The sequence below is a fragment of the Salmo salar genome, chromosome 08, assembly GCF_965601325.2.
Source record: "Salmo salar chromosome 08, fSalSal1, whole genome shotgun sequence".
Classification (NCBI taxonomy): Eukaryota; Metazoa; Chordata; class Actinopteri; order Salmoniformes; family Salmonidae; genus Salmo; species Salmo salar.
In genome coordinates, this window is record NC_138298.1 from 7,656,958 (window position 1) to 7,678,024 (window position 21,067).

Genomic DNA, 21,067 nt, shown 5'->3' on the forward strand with positions numbered 1-21,067 from the left:
GTCAATGACTTTTCTCTTTACCCTCTACTGACACCCAGGTGCTGACACGCATCTCTGCGTGCCTGGCAGACATCTCAGCTTGGATGTCGGCCCACCACTTCAAGCTCAACCTCGACAAGACAGAGCTGCTCTTCCTCCCAGGGAAGGCTTGCCCGCTACAAGACTTCTCCATCATGGTTGACAACTCCACTGTGTCCTCCTCCCAGAGTGCAAAGAACCTTGGCGTGACCCTGGACAACACCCTGTCGTTCTCTGCAAACAAAGCAGTGACTCGCTCCTGCAGGTTCATGCTCTACAACATTCATAGAGTGCGACCTTACCTCACACAGGAAGCGGGGCAGGTCCTAATCCAGACATCTCCTCTCTCAACTACAAAAACTTGCTGTTGGCTGGGCTCCCCACTTGTGCTATTAAATTCCTGCAACTGTTGCAGAACACAGCAGCCTGATTGGTGTTCATCCATTCCAAGTTCTCCCATGTCGCTCCGCTCCTCCATACACTCCACTGGCTTCCAGTCGAAGCTCGCATCCACTACAAGACCTTGGTGCTTGCCAACAGAGCAGCAAGGGGAACTGTCCCTCCCTACCTCCAGCCTATGCTCAAACCCTACACCCCAACCCGAGCTCTGACACCTCTGGTCTCCTGGCCCTCCCACCTCTAAGGGAGGTCAGCTCCCACTCAGCCCAGTCAAAGCTCTTGTCTGTCCTGGCACCCCAATTGTGGAACAAGCTTGCCCCTGCCCATCTCTCCCCAAAACGTCTGAGACCCTACCTCTTCAAAGAGTATCTTAAATAATCCCACAGCACCACCCACCCCTTGCCTTTTATCGAATTGACACTCGGAAGTGACTTTTTTTTTCGTACTAGCATTGCTAGCGCTTTTCCTACTAACTATTTTATTTAGGAAAATGTACTTACTATGACTGAGATAATGTGGTTGTCCCACCTAACTATCTTAAGATAAATGTACTAACTGTAAGCTGCTCTGGATAACAGTGTCCGCTAAATGACTAAAATGTAAATGTTATTCAACATTGTGTAAAATAATCATAAGGTAAAACATTTTTGAATTACCCACAGTCCTCGAAAAATGGAGCCACTTGGCAAGTTGTTGCAAGAACTTAAATTATGTTTAGAGAAATATGATAATACATTTTGAGCAACATATTAAATAGGATTTATTCTGAAATGTTGTGGTAAAATGTAATTAACAAATCACTGAAACTACTTGCCTTCATTTTGATTAAGTATATGTTTATTACCTTTTTTGTCAATTTCAATTAACTTTTTTTACACTGGCGAATAACAGTAACAGTTTTGTTCTTTGTCCTAGAAGTGGGCTAGGACTATAAATCAGCATTAGTGGGAAATCAGGTGTGGTGGGACATTTGTGATTGATGGTACTGTACTATGATAATGTATACTACAAAGTAATTTCAGTGTGTACAGAATATTAAAATAAATGGTAAGTGTGTGGTATGGTGCAATATTCAACCCAAGGTTCAGCTGTTGGAACAATATTGTGGCTTGATTGTAGAGGCTGGCTTTGAGACAAGTGGTCTGAATCTTGATGTTGACCTTCACTGCAGCAGATCCCTCTCTCCTGTGCGCCACCACCTCCTGCCTTCACAATCGGAGGCCCCTTTCAGATAACGGGTGACCTGAATCTGGACCCTCATCCGTGGCAAGGTAGCATCTGCCACACTGTCGACTTCAGGTCCTTGGCATTACAGCCAGAAACCTAAGCTACAAAATGCAAGAGAAGTATTAGAAATGACTTACTATGTTAACATATTTCCCTCCCCCACCCCCTATATTTTTTATATATACATTCATTGTGACAGTCTATAAAAACATGAACGTTTTTAACAGTTATGTTCTTACCTTCATGTCTGCGGCCCAAACTTGGCACCGTTGGCCTGTAGTGTCTCTCTCCTGGCCCTGATTGAAACAATAACGCCACATTGAAATGAATACCCTAATTGAATGAAACCAGAGTAGCAACATGAATAAAAGGGGCTTCAACATGAATAAAATGGGCTTTTTTCTCCTCTGAATGTGCATATAAAGTTAGTCAATGTTGTTAGCTATCTAGCTAACTAACATTAACAAACCATCTAAGGTTAGCAAGATGGCTAGCTACGTAAATCGGCTAGCAAGGACACAGTCAGATAGCAAACTAGCCAACTTAACAGCATTTACCCCATAGTTTAGCTAGCTAGCAACTGCTAAGTTCATGTTTCTAGCTAGCTAAGTAGCTAACATTAGTAAGCCATCTAACTTTAGCAAGCTAGCCAAGTAACGTTAACTAGCTAGGCTAGCTATCTATCTTGCATTATTGTCGTTTTTTATGTTAATGCTTTACACAAGTAAAACTACACACAAATGAAGGAAAGCCGTAACTTTCCTTACTTGGGAAAAAAAACTTTGCATTCCAATCTGGTGTATGAAAAGATGAGAACATTTTTTTTTTGAACATTTCAAATTAAGTCTATTGTCTCCAACGAACAATCCACTCTCTCCATGCATGATTCAAAATCCATGCTAGCGAATTGGTGATCAATCTATCTACAGTCCCTTCAGAAAGTATTCACACCTCTTGACTTTTTCCACATTTTGTTGTGTTACAGCCTCCCTTTGAGCATGGTGAAGGTTTTCATTACACTTTGGATGGTGTGTCAATACACACAGTCACTACAAAGATACTGGCGTCCTTCCTAACTCAGGACTGGGGAAGGTGGGAAGCTCCTTGGCGTACACATCACTAACAAACTGAAATGGTCCACTCACACAGAGAGACTGAAGAAATTTGGCTTGGCACCTAAAACCCTCACAAACTTTTACAGATGCACAATTGAGAGCATCCTGTCGGGCTCTATCACCACCTGGTATGGCAACTGCACCGCCCGCCCGCAACCGCAGGGCTCTCCAGAGAGTGGTGCGGTCTGTCCAACGCATCACCGGGGGCAAACTACTTGCCCTCCAGGACACCTACAGCACCCAATATCACAGGAAGGCCAAAAAGATCATCAAGAACAACAACCACCCGAGGCACTGCCTGTTCGCACAGCAATCATCCAGAAGGTGAGGTCAATACAGGTGCATCAAAGCTGACTGTTAAATAGACATTACTAGCACATTAAGCACATTAGAGCTGCTGCCCTATATGCATAGACTTGAAATCACTGGCCACTTTAATAAATGGAACACTACTCACTTTAATAATGTTTACATATTTTTGCAGTACTCATTTCATATGTATATACTGTATTCTATTCTATTCTACTCTATCTTGGTCTATGTTGCTCTATTCTTAATTCCATTCCTTACTTAGATTTGTGTGTATTGGGTATATGTTGTGAAGTTGTTAGATATTACTTGTTAGATATTACTTGTCGGAGCTAGAAAAACAAGCATTACACTACACCCACAATAACATCTGCTAAACATGTGTATGTGACCAATAACATTTGATTTGATTTGAGTTGCTGGAGAGGAAGTAAACTTCTCAAGGATTTTACCATGAGGCCAATGGTGACTTTAAAACTGTTACAGAGTTTAATGGCTGTGATAGGAGAAAACTGATCAACAACATTGTAGTTACTCCACAAAGTTAACCTAATTGACAGAGTGAAAAGAAGTAAGCCTGTACAGAATACAAATATTCCAAAACATGCATCCTATTTGCACAGCCTGGTCTCACAGACTAGACGTAACACAGTAAAGGTCAATCCAGGACACTCAAATGAGTATGATATGAAACGTTTGGTATGGTTACATCAGACAGATGGCTACTTAAGGCAACAACCAAAGTAGGGTGGTTGGTCTGGGTGGGTGTATAATGCGAACATTAAGGACTGGGGAGTTTTTCAGGATAAAAAAGAAACGGAGTGGAGCTATGCACAGGCAGAATCCTAGAGGAAAACCCGTCTGCTTTCCACCAGACACTGGGGGAGGAAATCACCTTTCAGCAGGACACTAACCTAAAACACAAGGCCAAATCTACACAGCGTTGCTTACCAAGAAGACATTGAATGTTCCTGAGTGGCCGAATTTTGAAAATAATAATGGGCAAATATTGCACAATCCAGGTGTGGAAATCCCTTAGAGACTTACCCGAAAGACTCCAAAAGACTCCAGATGCCAAAAGTGCTTCTACAAAGTATTGACTCAGGGGTGTGAATACTTATGTAAATGAGATACTTCTGTATTTTATTTATTTTCAATACATTTGCAAACATTTCTGAAAACATGTTCTCAGATTGTCAATATGGGGTATTGTGTGTAGATGGGTGAGAAAAAACATATATTTCCACATTTTGAATTCAGGCTCTAACACAACAAAATGTGTAATAAGTCAAGGGGTATGAATACTTTCTGAAGGCACTGTATATCGAATGTGTGCAGCTAGTGTATTATTGATCAGTATTTCAAAACGTTAGGTGTGTTACTAATGCCTCCTAGTAGGAGGGAGGTGCAGGAATCAGGAGCAGGAGAGCAAGGAAGTTCCAGTGGCACAAACGTTTATTATTGTAGTCCTGACTCAAATACACACAGGGAAACTAATTACACACGGAGGGGAAACCTTGACTCCTAAACAAAATCTCGAAAACGGTAAACACTACCGAATAAAACGAAAGCCCCGTGGTGCAGACACGCACCCCTAACGTAGAAAACATACAAACAATCCCGCACAAAGACTAGCGGGCAGCGGGGTGTAAATAAACCCACCGAAATCAACTAAATGAACACAGGTGTGAAAAAACAGACAGACACAAACGAAAAGGAAAAATGGATCGGTGGCAGCTAGTAGGCCGGCGACGACGACCACCGAGCACCGCCCGAACAGGGAGAGGAGCCACCTTCGGTGGAAGTCGTGACAGGGTGGTGATAAATACAGACAATTAAACTGTTCTTTACCTCCAAAAGCCTGTGGCGTTTTCATTCTAAAAGCTACTGGCTTCTTCTTTGTGTGGCATATTGCTGCCTTTCACAGTTTAGAAAGTGCATTGCACATTTTGTTCACAATAAAGGGAAAATGGAAATGGGGAAAATATAAATTGCATCAACATCCAACCCTAGATCTATACCTCTATCCCCAACAAACCCACAACCCCATCCCACTACTTTGGCCCGGACAGATCCTATACTAGGCCATCAGCCTGAGAGGCTGGAACCCCTTTTCTCAACCCCCCCCTGCAGTTCTGCACTAAAATCTCTTGCCACCCAACAACGTCTCTGTTGCTACTACCAATTCAATGTTCTGGGATTTCCTTTCCGACTGTGCAATACAATTAATGACCATCGTAATCAATGCCAAGAAGTCAGCCTTACTAAAGGACAAACTGTTCGGGTAACTCTGTACTGTCCTACTGACAGTGATCCTCTCAGGCTCCCTCACCCTTAGCCCACCATCCTCTACTTTCCTCACAGCCTCAGAGCTACTGGCTACTACCAAGTATCAAAGACAGTTTTGAAAACTTGATGGAGGATGGCAAAAAAACGACTTCCTATTGAAGGCTTTTCAGCTTCTTCTGTGGGGTTTACACGGTGCCGCCACCTACTGTACGTAGTGACCTACACTTTTCTTCCAGTGGGTGAGGCGGTTCAGCGACTGGCATTTATTGATAGAAAGGAACCGTTCGGATTGCCTCAAAAATATTGTATATTAAATCAATGGCAAACATGTAGGCTATTTTGGGGTATATCCTGAGTACAGAGGACAGCTATAATCACATCTTGAACGGCAAACTCCGCTCACTTGCTGGCTGTAGGAATTTATAGGCTAAAGCCGGCCCTGGTTGGCCTACTTGTTGAAGGAGTAGGCAAGTAGTCAAAGGGGGGGGGGTGTGTGTGTGTGTGTGTGTGTGTGTGTGTGTGTGTGTGTGTGTGTGTGTGTGTGTGTGTGTGTGTGTGTGTGTGTGTGTGTGTGTGCATCCGTGCACTCCTGTGCACAACATCTGATGCCGAATCTACCTTACACAGTTTAGTCACAGAAGCCAATGGAAACTGGCATCTCAAAATGTTCAAGGAAAAAGGTGGATCATTTAATGTTTGGAAACTGTGTGTTTAATATAGCATGCCATGCAATGTTAAACTTTGAGTCACTGACACTGTGCGCGGAATGGGAAAGAACTGGTTTTGGCAGATTCGATGAAGAAATTATTAAAAACACACACACACATGCACGAGCACACAGAGCCAGAGGGAAACGACAGGAGGGAAGAGTGAGGCTGCACATGTTAGAGTTGTGTTTGTTAGGAACACACATGGGAAAAAGAGAGAGAGGGACTGAAGGAAAGCAGCTGAGTTTAAAGGAGAGCTTTTAATGAAAGAGGGAGAAGAGGATGAAGGGAAGGAAACACAGACGAAGAGAACAGAACAGCGGTAAGAGAAATATACAGACAGATTTTTCCAGAAATCCTGGTGGGAGGTCTCGGGATTCCCTGTGTATTCCCTTCTGATTCCGGGAATATTCTAACCGGAATTTCCAGAGAACCTGGGAATTTGGGGAAATGTACCGACATTTTTCAACCTTAAGTCTAATACATAGATCTCTAAAGAACTGTGAAGAAGCAGTGATTGAAATGCATTAACATTACACTGAGGGAGAGGGCGTAGTAATGTTAACAGCTTGTTGTACAGCTTCTGTAGGGGCATATTGGACGTCATGAGTGAATCCGAGCTGTGAATAGCCTCAGTTGACAAAACTAAGTCAAGATTTCTGTAAAATTATGCCATCAATGACTTGTGCTGACTTTGACACACACTGGTCACAGACAGGCAGACAGACAGGTCGAGAGACAGACAGGCAGACAGACACTGAGTGTATTATTACTGTAGAAATGTGGTTATGAAACAACACTCTGTATGCATCTAAAATGACACCGTATTCCTTATGTAGTGCACTACTTTTGACCAGAGCCCTATGGGCACTATATTTGGAATGGGCCCTGGTCAATAGTAGTGCACAATAAAGGGAATAGAGTGCCATTTGGGCCACACATGATAAAAATGTCTCTGTATTCCTCTCTTTCTAGATGTCTGAGGCGGACAGTCACTCTGGAAGTATGTTTCTGATCCAGTCCATGCTGCGCAGACTGAGCACTGCAGAAGACACTGATCAACCTCCTAACACACACCGTAACACACACTGTAACACACACCGTAACACACACCAACACCTCAGAGACCTCAGTGGAAACAGACAGGGGATTCTATGTGACCCCTCAGGACCACAATAATGCAGAGCTCATATTCAAAGGAAAGCTTGTTGCAGTGATTGAGGATGATGATGGTGATTGTGTTGATAATGATAATGATCCCCAATTGGAAGTTTTGACTGAAAGGGACAACGGTCTGGAATCATCAGACAGGGATTCAGAAAGAGAAGAATGGAATTTTGGTATTCCATTTTTGGATGCAGGATTGGAAAAACTGGGCAACGAGGAGGAAGAGGAAATCAGCGAAAGCCCTGCTGTGATTCCCAGAAGGGAGGGAAGGCAGTTGCTACCCTGTCCCCCTGGCCTGGACGCCAGACCCCCACTTCCCCCCCTTCCCCCCAAGAGGAGGGCTAAACCACCGCTACACCCTACAGGGCCACCACCGCCGCCCCCTCCACCAGCCCTCGACCCTAGCCAGAGTGCTCCTGTGTGGGGGAGAGTGGTAGGCGAGGGCCCAGGCTGTGAGCTGAGGCCTACAGGGCATGGGAGAGGGCCTGGAGGCCAGGAGGAGGATATGCTATCATCCTCAGCAGATAGGCTGTCAATATACTCAGCTGTCACCCTTAAGTCAGAACGCCGATTCTCACAGCCCATTCTGGATTTTACTCTGAGCTCTACAGCACAGAGGGGTGGGGGCGTGCAGCAGTTGGAGACGACTGTGTCCGTGGCAACACAGGACCCTTCCCACTTGAGGGGGAAGGATATAGGGCGCCCCCCTAAAGCCTCTGAGCCGGTGGGGATGGGGGTAATGGGGATACCCAAACCATTGGAATTCACCTCACCCAAGCCACTTATGCCAAAACCTCCACGCAGAAACAGATCTCTGCCCCAGGTACCTGAAGGGAGAGCCCAGGACAGCCCAGATGGAAGTGCCTCTTCTGGCTCTGAAATGAGAGACATCCCCCCTGGCCTCCAGTCTATATCTCCAGAGACAGAGGGAGTTAGAGAACCATCAGAGCCTAGCAAACACATCGCAGATGGGAGCGAGAGCTCCAGAACCCCTGCAGAGATTCGGTGTAACACGGAGGAGGGAGGTTTGTTAGAAGGGGGGAGGAAATTTAGAAGGCACACAGGAAGTTGTGGTTCAGGACACTGCAACATGGGGTGGTGGGGGTATGCTTGGGTCGAAACGCCCGAATATGAAGAAAATGAAGGGAGGAAAGCTGAGGAAATTTACCAAGAAGATGATGAGCAGATGGAAGGAGAGTCGAGAGGAGAAGAGAGGAAATGGAGAGATTCAGGAGGACGACGGAGGAAAAGAGGTGGAGAGCGAAATGCCGTTAGTGAGTCTTTCTTGCTCATTAATGCGACGAAATTACATTCGTATTCTTTCTTTTACACCAATGAACTATCTAACATTAAATAATGAGACAATTATTGCATCATTTTCCTCTTACAGTTATGTTAGAACAGGTGAACCTCAATCAAGATCAACATCCAGTTGAACTATTTAACATTGATTAAGAATGAAGTCGCCCTCTTCTTTTAGGGTGATGATCATGGTGTGATCTTTTTGACAGGTGAACCTCCATCGACATGCATACTAAAATGTCCGTCATAGAGGAAGAGGAGGAGAAAGAGGAGGAGAAGAGGAGTGATGAGGCTACACAGGAGTCACTAACGATGGAGCAGCCCAGCCAAGCTGAGACGGAGAGGAAGCCTGTGGGACACCATGCATGTTTTCAGAGGTGAGAGACAGAATGAGAGGGAGTAAGATGAGGAGAAAGAGAGAGAGAGAGACACGTTTTCAGAGGTGAGAGACAGAATGAGAGGGAGTAAGATGAGGAGAGAGAGAGAGAGAGAGAGAGAGATACGTTTTCAGAGGTGAGAGACAGAATGAGAGGGAGTAAGATGAGGAGAAACACACACACACACATTCTGTGCTCCGAGCTGTTAGGTCAGTTATGTGGCATTTTTGCAATATCGTTATTTCCCCCCAATCGCTTTGGTGCTATTTTCACAAGTATGTGGTGAATTTTCCCACACAACGACATAGGTGACTCATTCACCTTGACAGGCCTGCTCAATCTCATGGAGTAACTCAATGAGATGTGCAGCATTGTAAACCAGTGTGAAACCCCCCCTGCAAAAAGAACAAAAACAACAACATTATTTTCGATCCGTTCTTACTGTGTGGGTGATGCATCGGTTGCATACAGTACATCTCTGTTCTTGTCAATATCAGATTTGTTTTTAAACTTACCGTAGAGTCAAATCACAATAGCCATCATCATAATTGTACATTACAGTATACATCCCTTTCCATGACATAGACTGAGCGGGTGAAAGCTATGATCCCTTATTGATGGCACTTGTTAAATCCATTTCAATCAGTTTAGATGAAGGAGAGACCGGTTAAAGAAGGATTTTCATGAGACATGGATAGTGTATGTGTGCCATTCAGAGGGTGAATGGGCAAGACAAAATATTTAAGTGCCCTTGAACGGGTTATGGTAGTAGGTGCCAGGCGCACCACTTTGAGTGTGTCAAGAACTGCAACGCTGCTGGGTTTTTTGACACTCAACAGTTTTCCGTGTGTATCAAGAATGGTCCACCACCCAAAGGACATCCTGCCAACTTGACACAACTGTGGGAAGCATTGGAGTCAACATCCCTGTGGAACACTTTCGACACCTTGTAGAGTCCATGCCCTGACGAATTGAGGCTGTTCTGAGGACAAAAGGGGGTGCAACTCAATATTAGAAAGGTGTTCCTAATGTTTTGTACACTCAGTGTATATCATACGTTATATGTTTATACTTTACAAATATACGTTTTTATTCTGTAGTTATAAAAATGAGAATATAGGTTTACCAAATGGTTAAGTGATTATCAATTAAGAGCAGTTGGATTAAGTACCAGAACAATGTATTTGAACAAATGAGAACAGAATCATATCATAAGTAATGTGAACAATGCATTGTGAAAGGCTATTACTTTATATGAACATGTATTACAATGTCAAACATGCATTTCTAGATTAAACACTGATTAAGTGTGGTGAAAAAGTGACTGTGTGAGTTTGTGTGTTGTACTTTGTCAATTGAAAATGTAATTAAAGTTTTGAAACAACTACCTTTTAGATGATATCTTTTGAGTTTTGTACTATCTAGAGTTGTGAAAATGTACCACATACTTGTGAAAATTATTATTATATATATTTGTTTAAAGAAATGTGACTACTGGTTTCATCAACCCATGACAGACGACATAATATATATTTTGTTTCCCAAATGGCACCCTATTCCCTATATAGTGCACTAATTGGTTAAATGTAGTGGTCAAATGATGTGCACTTTATAGGGAATATGGTGTATAGTTTTATCAGAGCACTGTTCAAATGTAGTGCACTATATAGGGAATAGGGTGCCATTTTGTGACAAAACCATTAACTTCAATGTTTTTTCCCCTCTATTTTTCAGCTCCTTCAGCTCTTTCAAGTTCAACTTCAGTCCCATCAGCTTGGTGGACGAGATTCTAACAGGAGAGGAGTGGTCACCATTCCTGTCCATCAAGGACAGTCCCGCCCCCTCACCGTCCGTTTACCAATCAGAGGCTGCTAGCCAACACGGTTATGAGGAAGGCGACCAATTAAAGACTGGACCAGAGTCCCAGCGACGTTCAACGTAACCACGAGGACATAGGCCTTTCTTTATACGAGGCCGTTAGCTTCAGCCAATCAAGTCCGAATGAGATCATGGACAACCAATCGGACAACAGACAACAGGAAGTAGACAACAACAATGACACAGGAGCTGATGCCATTGCTGTCATCAAACCGAAGATACTATTGGACAATGATGCAGCGGAGGAGAGTGAGTTGGACCACTCCAGACCCATGTCTAAGGACATCCATGACTCTGTTGAATTGTGCAAGTCCCCCATAAGGACCCAATCAAAGGACCTTCTTGACTTCCTCTGTGTTGAGGTGAGCCACACTGCAGGATTGTGGGTATTGTAGTCATTTAAAGTGCTATTGTAGGACTATGTCTATAGAACAGGGCTCTCCAACCCTGTTCCTGGAGAGCTACCCCCCCCCCCCCCCCCCCCCCCGTGGGTTTTTGCTCCAACCCCAGTTGCTACTAACCTGATTCATCTTATAAGCCAACTAATTATTACAATCAGGTGCTCTGGATTAGGGTTGAACACCTATGGGACAGTAGCTCTGCAGGAACAGGGTTGGAGAGCCCTGGTATATAAACACTCACTGCAAAATCTTGTTCTTATTCTCTCTCTCTCTCTCGCTCTCTCTCTCTCGCTCTCTCTCTCTCTCTCTCTCTCTCTCTCACACACCCTCTCTTTCTCAGTCACTTGGAGTTCTGGACAGTTCTGCTCAGAAACATAACATTTGTCTGAGCAAAAAGAGAAAGCACAGACTTCCGGGGCTAAAGAAGACAAGTAAGAGTGAATGGCTGGAAAACTAGATGAAATAATCAGTAAAAATATACGGGTAGAAAGGAGTTGGACAAAAGCTGAGACACTGAAATATTCATTTTTTCTGCTGTTCTCTCTCTTTTCAGAAACAGAGACCTTCAAGATAAGATGCACTGCAATCAAAGCCCCTGAAATAAAATTCCTCAAACCCTCTCCTCCTTCCACACTCTCCCCCACATTACTCCCTTCTTCCTCCTCCCTCTCTTCCTCCTCTTCCTGCTCCTCTCCCTCCTATGTCTTTCCGTCCTCTGTTTTCTACAACATCCCTCCGTCCGCTGAAAAACAGGACCCTGTGACATCACCGACACAGGACATCCTCTCTGGAAAGTTCAGAGTTCATTTGACCCCGTAACCATTGGCAACATTTTCAAAGACTGCATATTAACATGATGTGTCTCTGAAGTGTGTCTGAAATGGCACCCTACTCCCTAGTGCACTATAGGAATAGGATGTCATTTCAGACAGACTGTAGCTTATTACTGAATGTAATAATGTATATTAGCATCACTAACCTGGTTTCCATCCAACCTTGTTATGTGAGTAAAGTACATGTCGGATTAAACATGTCAGGACAGGCCTGATGGAAACAACACATTTGGCTGTAAACTTTCCAAATGTCGACAAAACAAAATACGCCAGGCAAGGTGGGATCTTTCTGTGTCGGTAAAATGAATTATGCGAGAAATGGCGGTGGAAACACCTTTATGCGCAGATATTGATATAATAACCATCATATCGAAGTCAACTTGGATTCAGGTGATATGGTGTGTGGTCCTCCCACTACGACTCGGGAAAGGCTACAGTTTATTAGGCTAGAGGTGAAATAAGTTATGATGAACTTTACAGGGTGGTGAAAGATGAGACTGATCTCTCTCTCTCTCTCTCTCTCTCTCTCTCTCTCTCTCTCTCTCTCTCTCTCTCTCTCTCTCTCTCTCTCTCTCTCTCTCTCTCTCTCTCTCTCTCTCACCACTGAAAGCAGCAGAAAGCCAGGTTCAAGTCCCAAGCCGCCTCTGTCCAATCAGTCCTGAGAGACAAAACCAAGAGGACGCTTAAACAGTGAAGAGAACTAGGTCTTGGTGATCCAATAGTAACCCATAGCTTCTTCTCCATAGCCCCTACCTCCATGCCCTAGCCACTACCTCTTTAGTGTTTACAGTTTTAGGTGAGTAAGCGATAACACCGCAGCTGCACACAGTAATGAAATATGTATGCCTATCTTTGATCAAAGTATTATCTTGCTATATTGAGTGTGTTACCAACACTTTTAGTCACTAATACATTTTCTCTAACATCAGTGAGATTCTGTAAGATCTGAATAAATGTTATTTTTTTTGTATCCCCCCCAATTTCATGGTATCCAATTGGTAGTTACAGTGTTGTCTCATCGCAGCAACTCCCATATGGACTCGGGAGAGGCGAAGGTCAAGAGCCGTGCGTCCTCCGAAACACAACCCCAACCAAATCAAGCCGCACTGCTTCTTGACACAATGCCCACTTAACCCGGTGTGTTTCCTCTGCACCAATATATCGGAGGAAACACTGTACACTTGGCTACCGTGTCAGCGTGCACTGGGCCCGGGCCGCCACAGCAGTCGCTAGTGCGTGATGGGACAAGGACATCCCTGCCGGCCAAACCCTCCCCTAACCCAGACGACGCTGGGTCAATCCATGGGTCTTCCGGTCGCGGCGACAGAGCTTGGACTCGAACCCAGAATCTCTAGTGGCACAGCTAGCACTGCGATGCAGTGCCTAAGACCACGGAGCAGTGCTAGCAAATAAGCATTTCACTGTACTTGTGCATATGACAATAAATCATGAAACTTGCTGGTGTCACCACACCACAACAGAGTGTTAACAGGAAGTCTGCATCTCAAATGGCACCGTAGTCCCTATATAGAGCTCTACTTTGGACCAGAACCCACAAGAATAGTGCCATTTGGGACACAGAAGGAGAGGGGTGGGGAGGGTATTTTGAGGACACAAAACATTTATGAAAACTGTATACAAAAAAAATCTGCCACCCCAAAAATACACTATAGAACAAGAACACACAAACAATTAATCAATGTATCCATCCATCCATCAGTTTATCAAACAATTTATTGGAACTAGATCATGATGATAATGATAATGCAGAAGTAAGACATTATGGTATCTGTAAGGACGGGGTGAGAATTACAGGGAGGAGGTGAGAATACATTTGCTATAAAAGAGGGGAGTACCAAATGTGTGAGAGAGAGGAAGTATGAAAGAGGGAGAAGCAACCTAGTCCACACTCTGGTAAGGTTATTTTTCAGATTACATTGTGCAAATGTTCCTTTCTTTTGCTTTGCATTATCATGACACAAGGCGAGACCCAAATGCAGACACAGGAGGCAGATGGTTGGAGTTTAAGATGCAAAAGAATGGTCATGGACAGGCAAAAGGTCAAAACCAGATGTTAAAAGAGTTTTATATCTTGATGATAATAATCAACAATCAATAAGCCTTGACCAATTCCCAAGACAATGGGTTAAATATTTAGGCAAGGACTCAGCTTTCTGCAAAAGGTTCATGTAGCTTTATTCAGAGAACGTTCTGAGGTCAAGATAACAAAACAGTCATTATATAGTTTCTTGCTTACTTACACACATGCATTGACACACAAACTGTTGGTGAACTGCATCCCCTTTGACTTCCCAGACTGTTTATCACTATCCAGCTCAGCCTGTTCCTTTCCCTCAAGGTTAGGAACCCCTTGAAGTTTCTACTCCCTTTACCATCTGGCCCCTGCCATCTTGGGCACACTAAATACACACACACATTTCTCTCCCTCTCCAGCCTCTACTAGACTTTCTGGGACTAATCGGACTAATCATTCATTACATTGATTATTCATTAACCATGCTACATGACTAATAATTCATCATGGTTTATTGATTCATTTACCTTTATTAGATAATTCTCTTATCATTCCACCCTTAAATGATTCAATAATTCACCATGATGATCAAACGCTATATGGGAACACTACTAATCACATGCTATATGTAAACACTATTAATCATATGCTATATGTAAACACTATTAATCACATGCTATATGTAAACACTATTAATCATATGCTATATGTAAACACAATTAATCACATGTTATATGTAACCACAATTGTGATACAAGGATTAAACAAAACCAATACATGAATATTCCTCCTATACCCATCAATGACTGTCCTAAGCCTATTTTCAATTATGACACTTCGATTCAGGATTTTCATCATAATTTTCATTAAGGAACAGTCAATCTAAATGTTGAAAATTCAATCTAAACGTTTAAAATTGTGTCATCAAACATTGGCTCCTCGTGATTAAAAGAGCCATTTTCCTGGCCTGGAGGCCCGCATTTGCCATCCCACTGATCGGAGCTCGGAATCGGCCCATATCTCACCAACTGCTGCGTCATCGATCTCTCTAGAGTCCTGGTGATTAAACCTCTCACACATGGGACGAGAAAACATCCACACAACACAAGCACACTCATACAGGTGAAAGCAGCCCATAATACAGTTCTTACAACACTTTTCCATTTCCCAAACATGAGAAGTGTTATCAGGAATGTACGTGCAGCAATGAACCTAATCATTCTACCTACACCGCCCTCTTCTGCCAATAACATATTGAGAGTCAGTCTATTTTACCAGGTCATGAGGGAGGTGGCGGATAATTAGTCAGAGAACCTCTTTACTGCATCCCCGTTTTCATTCATGAATCTCTGTTGATTATAAAAGATGTCATTAATCCAATCCACATTTCTATTTGTTGTCAACCACCAAAATAATTTGGTGTTAAAGCATTCACATATTTGATTCATAGCTTTGTATTCATCTGGAACTTCCCTGAGGATGCCAATAGCATCCATCTAGACAAAGCTACTCCCATCCTGGTCAAAACTACTCCTGTGCCTACTTTAGCCTCCTATAACTGGCCTCTGATGACTAACTTAAACTGGTTGGACCTATAACCCCAGGGCGCAAGTTCCTAACCACCCTTTGTGGTAATTTCTGTCGTATGCGTCCTTTGCTGGTACTAGCCCACCCTACATCAGTTATAGGTGCTGTGAGGTTAAGAATTTTCTATTCATCTTTCAAACCTAAGTCAGTCACATTAACGATTACTTTCCAGCCATTAAAGTCATCTAAGTTCTCGGTGCCATTCTTGTATCTATAACACTGGTACTCATCAGGAGTTAAGGTGAACCGAGGTGGGTTGGCTAAGCACTTCTATCTGGCCAACCCCAATTCCTGTACAGTTGTCTGCTTCCCCAGGAAATTGTTTAATGTTTACCTTGATCTTCTTTGATTCCTTATTCTGTATGTCACTCATCAGTGTATTATATAGTTTATCTTTTACTTCTTCTCAATGACAACGGTATCGTATGATTAGTACCGGAAGGTGGTGGATCTGAATGTATCAGAAAGGTTACCAAAACTATGATGCAGCTCAGAGTCTCTACTCTTCCCAAAAACCGCCAACCCTCTCCTGCCCTTAGTCTCTCTGCTAGGTACCACCCCATACTCACACCTCTAGGAGCACACACAGTGATGAACAGTCGGGATAGGGAATCTTTGTTAAGGAGGTAACCCCCGGACCCTGTTGGTACTTGGTTCTTCTCCTAACTCTGTGTGTGATCAGCAGTGCTCATATGTGTACATACCTCCTTGCAGTGGATAACGTGGACCCAAGTGACTCTTTCAGCTTTTCTAATGGCAAAGGCAGCAGTGGTTTAACAGAACCTGGTATGGGCCTTCCCAACGGGACTGCTTCCAGTCTTTTCTCCTCAAGGACTGGATCCACACCCAGTCTCCTGGTTGGATCGAGTGAATCACCTTCTCCTGTAATTCACCTGTTGGACACAAAATCTTGGACATACGGGTTTGGTTAACAAACAGTCTTCTCATGAGTTCTGTTAGTATTTCTTCAACTTCTATGTCTACCTGTTCTGGTATCTCTAACTCTGGCATTCTATTTGTTCAACCTGATTAGCTAAATTGTAATCCATCATTTAAAGAGATAGATCCTAGTGAACCAACTCTAGGGATAATATCTTGACCTAATATTTTAACTACCATAATCATGTCCACCAAGTAAGTTGGGAACGCTTCTACCCATTTGCTATACTTATCTATTCCTGTTAAACACCCCTTCTTCCCCTCTCTTCGGAATAGTTCCATAAGTCCATTTCCAAATGTTGGAATGGATATCCTACAATTTTTTTATTTTTTTTTAAGTAGTTATTCTCTAGGCCACTAGGTCTTTCCTAACCTGCAGTGTTTCCTTACCTGCTCTATCACCTGTTCTACTATCCTACCCCCCCCCCCCCCCCCCCCCCCCGTTGATACATTGCTTAGCCTATGTATCAATATTTCTGCATATCTAAACAATGTCTTTGGTAAGATAAGTAAATTATCCTTATGTCAGGCCTTCTCTTGTGAGATTGCCCCCTTTCATTTTCCACATGTCCAATTCTTCCTGGGGCCTTCATCCTTGGCTATCATGTAACAATTCTCTGTCAAGTGTCTTATCGTCTTTAAGATTTAACAACTACTTTCAACAAAATTACCAAACCTAACTTAAAATCAAAACTAAAATACATGCTTGCCAACGGAGCCGATAGTCTCTCCATGAATTAATATCCTAAAGCTAAGTGAACCAAATTCTCTTCCTATCTACTCCTGCTGGCCCCCCTCCTTTCTTCCTGCTACTCCCCAACCCTCAAGGTTTCAGCAGTGCAGGGGAGGACTTCTCCATCTGCCCTTCCTGCTATCTGTCTGTTGCTCTTTCTCATAACAGTCAGTATCAAATATGGGTTGTTTACAAATATTGACTAAATGTCTCATTGTCTCCTTGGTTGCACTCCTGAATTTTAGAAAAATCAACCTGTCTAGATATTGCATATCTACTTAAATTTATCTCAATACCCTCAATGATCCTGGATCACCTACAGATGTCATATATACCTGTCCTGTTGACATAAGTCTACCATTATTAAACTTATTCACAACAAAATATAGTAATACTATTATATCAATTCCACAGCCTTGTTGTGTTAAATCTCTTCCACTGAATTCAACAACAGCTGACTTCCTAAGGGAAAATACTTATCTAGATAATGTAAAAAATACCCCTACTACTGGTCAAAATATTTTCAAATAACATAATCCGATCAAAATGACTAATCTGAATTACTCCACAAAGAAAAATCATTGTACCCTTATCGTCATTCTGTCTTCTCATTGGTTCAAATGATCAATTGTGTCTAAGAACTTTAACTCCATCGTAATTATCAGTTCTACCAATTTCCTTAAAATCAATATCACCAATGACCTTAAATTCACCATCCAAATGGCTTTTCATTGCGGCTGATCAGACCACAAAAGGAAAAGTCACCAGAGGGGTCAAAAGTCATACCACCCTTTCAGAACCGTGTTTCTTACTACATTAGACAAATGAAGGCTAAGAACTTTATCTACATTTTGTATCCCAGGTTCCCAGAACATTCCCTATCAAAATAATTTCACGTGCTTAATTAAAACTCAGAAAACAAACTTCCAAAATGCCATGTGTGTATACCCCTTTAAGATATCCTGTCCCTAGGAATTTTTCCCAAAGAGAGCTAAGCGCTCCTTTTTCCATAAAATAACCATGAACATTTGGTCATCATTCCTTATACTACACCGATTCAGAAACCCAAACGTTAGCTACAAACAAAACCTAATAATACTTATAATTCCATTGTACTCCCCCCCAATCATTAGTTTTAAACTACCTCAATGGTTTATGTGATTGAACATGCCTTTCCTTCCTCCTCCTCTGAGTCTGGCTGTGGGCGCCTGACCTTCTTCTCTCTGTATTTGTCTCGACCCCCTCTCTGGCATCTCTTACTTCCCTCAGATCTGCTAGCCCCCACCCTACGAGGTTCTGTTTGATGGCACGACTTATCTCGGGACGCATTCCACTGAGGAAAGCAAATTTTAATTGCTGATAATACGGGGCATCAAATCCATCCACTACCGGGGGTTCTATTAACCCACTATTTGCGTTGGACACGTCCTTTAATCTCTCTAGGTATTGGCTTATAGTCTCACTGTCTTCTTGTTTACACTCGTGGACCTTAGAGAAATCTGCATGTCGGTGATAGTGGTCGCTCAGATTATTACACAGCTGTGTGATTTTCTCGACATATTGTCCATCTATCGCCCAGGGCACTACTATTAAATCACCATTTCCTGGTACCCAATTTATTTGTTTAACCATTGATTCCAATCTTTCAACATTTAAAAAGCAAATGAAAAAGGTAATTCAAATAACCAAATGCAACCTAGCTAATTTCCAAAACATATGAAATTGTTTTACTACAGAGGTACCAAAACTATACTTCAAGGGCTCAGAGCGAGTGACGTCACCAATTGAAACGCTGTTAGCGCGCACCACCGCGGTTACACTCACCCCCCTTACAAATAGCGCATCCTCGAGTTAGCTTGCGACTCTACGTCCTACAGGAACGCGCACGCCGGCCAGGCACACGTACAACTATGATTCATTTGCACTGTTCCTGCGAAATAAAATAAACTCACCCTGCAATCCACCTTTCTGACCTGACATTGTTTCATGCAATGGTAACATTATAATGTTAGCATACATTCACTTCCCGTTCAATTCACTGGTGTTACTAGACAATCAAACCACGAATCAATAACCAGAATTTATCACCAAACTTTTACGATTCCATTATTCAGACCAGAATCGCTTCCAGCCACATATAGTCCAGTGCTCACAACCAACTCTCCTCGTTTTACCCATAGGAAAAAATATTATCTCTTTTCAAACAGCGTTCTGCCTTACCTCTATCGTAAGATTAAAACCAATGTTACAACTTTATCTCTCTTTCGGCTTCACTCTTATGAAATGTCCAAGACTTTAAAAAATATGATGTATATCGCCAAAATTCTGTCGCAATTACCTATCCGCTCCTTATAATTCATTAGATTTAGGTAACTGCCTTTTCCTTGATCCCGTCATTCAAATACAACTTCCATTCTCTATAAATCCTTTAAGCAGGCCATTTAGACCACAAACAACGTACTTTATCGAATTCGCCTCGCTATTATTTTGAATGAATCTGTCTTTCAATTTAACCTAAACAAGCTATCAAAGCATTCGGTTTCTATCTTAAACAAACACTAACAACCGTATCGTTCCAGTCAAAACATACCAACAGTTGAATGACAATCAGCACCTCAAATTATCCCTTATCGCCATTCTGTCTATCCGTAAACTGTCTCTGTCTACTGTTCCTTGGTGGGGCCTTACAATCCTCTGCCATGTGGCCTGTTTTATTGCAGTTGTAGCACTTTCTGTCCTCGGGTTCTATCCACTTTCTACTCTCCCTGTTTCCCCTTTCTTTTTAAAATCTTTCCTGCTTTTTCCTGCAATTTCCCCAAGAGTGGCGATCAAATTTTCTGCTCCTGTCTGTTCTTTCTTACTTTTCTTTTCCTTGCCATTATGCTCATGGTGTATAGCATACCTCTTTACTTCGGCCAATGTGGCTGTTCCCCACCCTATCAGAGTCTCTTTTATGATTTGGCAAATTTCAGGCTTCATACCACTCAAGAAGGCTATTTTTAACTGTTGGTGGTAAGGTCCGTCGTCTCCCTGTCTAGGCTCTACCAGTCCACTATTAGCATTGAACACGTCTCTCAGTCTCTCTAAATACTGGCAAACAGTTTCCCCATCCCCTTGTTTACACTCATGTATCTTTGAAAAGTCTGCATGTCTATGGTAATAGTCCCTAAGATTATTACAGAGCTGTGTCAATTTGTCTGCATAATCCCCATCTCCTTCCCATGGTAAAACCGGTTCTCCTCCTTGCCCTGGAACCCAGGCTCCCTTCACTGCTGCCCAGTCTTTCCCCACTATCTGTCGGACAGCCCTTTCCAATTCTCCTGTATTTAGTTTAAAACTCTCGGTCAGTCCCTCCATATCTCTCCTAAACCCTTCTATTCCTGTTTTTGGATGTGCTATTCCCTCAACTGCTCTTGCTACATCTCTCTGAGTCCAGGGTCGATACACTTGTAAGGTATCCGATTGATCAGCTTTGCCTGCCCTAGGATTAGGAAGCTCTATGAGAGGACATTGATCCTCCTCCCAATCTGATTGAACCTCCCTCAGCCCTGGCTTATTATATGGTGCCAGTCGCTTTTTAAGGTTAGACTCTCTTGGTTCTCGCTCTTCTTTCCTCTCCCTGGCTATGGCTTGCTCTCTCTGTTCGCGTTCATATCTTTCTCTCTTTTTCTCCTTTGAGGATTTACCACCCATGTTTATTCAATTACTGTTATTCCTATTGTCACAATATGTGTGTACTTACTCAATTACT